The sequence below is a fragment of the Nuphar pumila genome, chromosome 3, assembly GCF_984573655.1.
Source record: "Nuphar pumila chromosome 3, dmNupPumi1.hap1.1, whole genome shotgun sequence".
Lineage (NCBI taxonomy): Eukaryota > Viridiplantae > Streptophyta > Magnoliopsida > Nymphaeales > Nymphaeaceae > Nuphar > Nuphar pumila.
Genome location: NC_143251.1, coordinates 89,283,985 through 89,288,566, shown reverse-complemented (window position 1 = coordinate 89,288,566; position 4,582 = coordinate 89,283,985). Strand labels below are relative to the sequence as shown.

At 36.3% G+C, this 4,582-nt stretch overlaps 1 non-coding gene across 1 annotated transcript; it reads left to right on the top strand.

The window, feature by feature from the left end:
• The first annotated feature begins 534 nt into the window (after positions 1 to 534).
• On the top strand, positions 535 to 640 carry LOC149843116 (small nucleolar RNA R71). Its single transcript, XR_016431291.1, has one exon. It is a non-coding gene; the product is annotated as a small nucleolar RNA R71 (small nucleolar RNA).
• The last annotated feature ends 3,942 nt before the right edge of the window (positions 641 to 4,582 follow it).

Genomic DNA, 4,582 nt, shown 5'->3' with positions numbered 1-4,582 from the left:
CGATCTGGCTGAGAGGATGTAGGCATCTGCATGGAAGACTGTGAATTCTTCCATGAAAAATTGTGATGGTTACGCCAACCCGGATTATATGTCGATGAAAATGGGTTATTCGGCGGTCTGACGTAACCCTGAGCTGCCTGAACTTGTTCTTGAACAAATTCAGGGTATTGAAATGCCGAAGGGAACTCAGCGATATCGTGTGCCGGACTGGCACAAAGAGTACACACCTGATGTGTAGTGGCCGGTCCTGAGAGAAGCTGGTCCAGCTTCTGAGCAATCATATCTACCTTGCACTATAGTGCAGTAGATGGACCAATCTCTAGAACACCAACTTTCTTCTGAATGCTGGGTGTGGCTCTCTCCGAATGAGAACTCGAAGCATGGTGGAGGGAATTCTCGGGCAATGCATCAAATAACCTCCATGCTTCATCCTCTCTCTTCAGCATGAATGTCCCTCCACATGAAGAGTCGATCATCTGACGATTCTTGTCAGACAATCCATCGTAGAAGCTTTGCACCAGTTGCCATTTCGGCACTTGATGATGGGGACATTTCCTGAGGAGATCCTTCATTCTCTCCCATGTCTCATGAAAGCGCTCACCATCTATCTCTGAAAAGCTAGTGATGGCTCTACGATATTGGTTCGTACGACCAATGGGAAAGTATTTCCGAAGAAACTCCTGTTGCAATTGATCCCAGGACTCTATTTCTACAGAATCTAAGGACTTTAGCCAATACTTGGCTTTGTCCTTCAATGAAAAAGGAAATAGAGTCAACCTCAAAGCATCATCATCGAAATTCTGTATCTTTACAGTAGAACAGATTTCGAGGAATTCATCTAAATGTCGGTAGGGATCTTCATGACTAAGGCCATAAAAAGATTGGAGCATCTGAATAATGCTGGCCTTAATCTCATAATGTGGCGCTCCTACATCGGGTCTCCGAATGTAGGATGCCTAAACATAATATGTGGGAATGAAGTATTCCTGCAGAGGACGTGGATGAACTGGGGGTGGAGGTGGAGGATCCATGTCAGCCATTGTTGTCGAACTTCGATGAGAATGTAAAATTCTCTCTGGGTTGTCAACAAATGGGTGTAATGGGGTTCCTAAACCTCGTCGCCCCTGCATACACTGGTACTAATACCAGCTGTAAGCAAACAACCTAAATCTAAATCTAAACTAACACAAGTACTAAAATGTAAATAAAACAAATAACAGTACTAAGAAACAGATATGCTATCTATCTATGTCAGAATTCTATAACTAAATAAATAAATAACAAAGTAAACTATTCTAAAATACTGAAACAAATAAATACAGGAAATCACAAACTAAGTTTTTCTAAAACTCACCTGTCTAATCGCTCCTTGCAGAATGAAAATTAAGTGAATCCTCGAAAGAACAGTATGTGAATCCTATATTTACTAACTATGTTAATCCTATATTCACTTACTAATCCTACTAACTAAAAAGAAAACAACTAATTAACTAACTAAAACAAATTAATAAATCAAACTCTAAGAAATAAAGTAATTAATTTGCCATTCCCCAGCAACTGCGCCAAAATTTGGTTGATATTTTGAAATGATATTTTTAAAATAATTATTTGCAATAAAACTTTGGAAAAATCGTCAACCAAAAGTATAAAAACCGACTTTCCACAAAGTGGTAAGTACGGGTCGAATCCTCAGGGTACAGGAATTAATCAAGATATTTCTGTAAAATTTAATTTATTAATTGCAAATATCAATCTACACTTACAAGGTTAGTACAACTACAATTAATCACTAAAATGAAAATGAAAAAGCAACTAAGTCTTCTGCTCCACGCCAAGGGTATTTCCGTATTTTCACCAATTATTCACTCTTCGCATGTGGACAATAACCCTAGATAATGATTATGCTTTTTACCCTAAAATGCAGAAAAATACAAAATTAGTATTCTATTCTAACAATGAAAACGATAAACAAAACTAAGTCTAATTTCACAAAATTAATAAAACAAATGCTAATTATCAGAGAATAATTAAATAAAATACTAACTAATGCTAAAATTAGCTAAATTAATTCTACTAATGCTGTATGATGATTATGCAGCTCCTCAAATGCAGAAACTACTGAAAACAAGCCGAAAATGCCGAAACTAAGGAAATTACAAAAATGCCCCTAACTAGTGTAAAATAGATTTCTGATAGGTTCTCGGAAAACCACTGTTTGACAAAGCAAACGAGGTTCGATTTTCCCAAAACTTGTCCTGTTCTGTAACTGACAGATTAAAAAATCTAACAGTTTTTACAGAATGAAAAAACAATATCTGGAACTCCAGATATAAGCGTTTCAAATCTGGGAAAAATCAGGATATCGAAAGTCCTGTAATTTAAAAACCAGAAAAAGCGGTTTTCACAAAACGCTTAAAAATCAAACCAAATCAACTCCGAAAGAGCTGAAATTTGGTCTACAGTCAGAAAACAAGTTGATAAAGTGAATAGAACAAAAAATTGCTAAAAACTCAGAATTTTTGCACATATAATAACGACAGTGCGATGGGACAAAAATCAGGTTTTTCTTTGAGTGCACTATTCACTAAATGAATCTATTTAAACACTACAAAAATGCAAATTAAACCTAATGCAATCTAAATGACACTAAAGAACAGACTATATAATGATAGTTAATGCAATGATGCTAAATGACACAAAAATGAAATACACTATGCAATTTATGACTAATGCTACGATATAATAATGATGCAAATGCAACTAAGCTACTCAAGGAAATGTAATCCGAATTAACTATGTGAAATACTAAATAACTACGAGTCAACTAAGCACAATGCACAAATCACACACACAAAACAAATACAATTTACGCACACACACTTCTACACTATACTAAATCAAATACTAAACTAATTAACCTCAAATCAAAATAAATAACATCTAAATGAAATTAAATCCACTAAAAAGCCAAGGCTGCGGGTTTAGGATAGGGTTAGGGTTAGGTTGACTCGGTTGACTCAACTAGGCTCGGTTTTGACTTGGCTAAGTTCGGGTTGGATTAGACACACGGCACACCTAACTAAGTCAACTAGGTTGACTAGGTTAGGTTAGATTTCAATAGGTAGGTTCGGTTGACTCAACCTAGATTTGACCTAGATTAGGTTTGACTTGGACTAAGGTTGACTCGACCTAGACTCGGTCTTGACTCACCCTAGGTTGGACTAAGACTTGACTAGGGTTAGGTCTTGGTCTATGACTTGACCTAGAGTTGACTCGAGTAGGCTCGGTTGACTTAGGTAAACTCGGGTTGGCTTAGGTGGGCGCGGTTTGGGTTAGGTTGGGTGAGATAGGCTCGGACTAAGATTAGGTTTAACTAAGACTAGGTTGGACTCGGTTTAGGGTTGACTTAGTCAACTAGGTTCGGTTGACTCGACCTAGGTTTGATTTGGATTAGGTTAGGCTAGGTTAGTTAGACTCGGTTGACCTAAGCTTAAGTTAGGTTTGACTTGACTAGACTCAAGTGGGTTTAGACTAGGGTTTGACTTACTTAACTAGGTCGACTAAATTAGTCCCTTAGTAATTATACTAAATTTAATTCAAAGCTAATGATTTTAATGTAGAAGGTTGGGAAAATAAAGTAATAATTATCAATGCTCACACTTTGAAATGATTTGGATTCTCAAAAATTGCCCCACTTAATGAGGGAATTACAGTCCTTAATTATATTTAAAGGCCCACTTTGGAAAACGAAAAGTCCAACTTAGAAAATCCCACGATTTCTACTTTCCAAGATTGAAGTAATTGATATTTATTTCTTTCTGAAAATCGTGGAACCTAAATTGGAAAATTAATTGAATTTCAAAAACACTTTTCAAAGCCAATGAGTAACTCCTTTTTTAATGCACACTCAAAATTTAATGCTCCTTTGAATGCTCCACACGATTTTTGAAGAAACTACTCTATAAACACCCTAAATTTTCACCCTCATCCAATACTTACATTTCATGTGTCATTGCATATCATTGCATGCATTCGGCATACCATTTCATTGCATTGCATAGCATCGCATGTCATCCCATCTCATTTTCGAGATCCAGCACTCCTGTTTTTAAAATATTCAATCCAGGTTCGGGTTTTTAAAAGTTTTCTTTCAAAAACAATTTTAAAACCTGGGTCTTTATTCAACATTCTGTCATTTTCTAACCCCCAGGACCTTATATTTTGAAATACTTCCTTAGAAAACGATCTGGATTCAATTCAAACTCAATTTCAATTGATTTTAATTCTCAGATAAGGCCCATTTAGGTGGTGTCGCTTCTGGATTCCTTCACTTATCAAAAATCTCAAAAATCTTAGAGTCCTAGTTGGATCAGGACTCTTTTTCCAGAGTCTTAGTCGGATCAAAACTCTACTTTTCACTACCTTTTTACCTGTCTTTGAAGAAAACCTTTCAAAATCTGCTGTTTTGGCCAAAATTTCAGAGTCCTGGTTGGATCAGAACTCTTCTTCAAGAGTCTAGTCGGATCAGGACTCTTCCTCAGAGTTTCAATTGGATTGAGACTCTAATCTTTTACAGCTATTT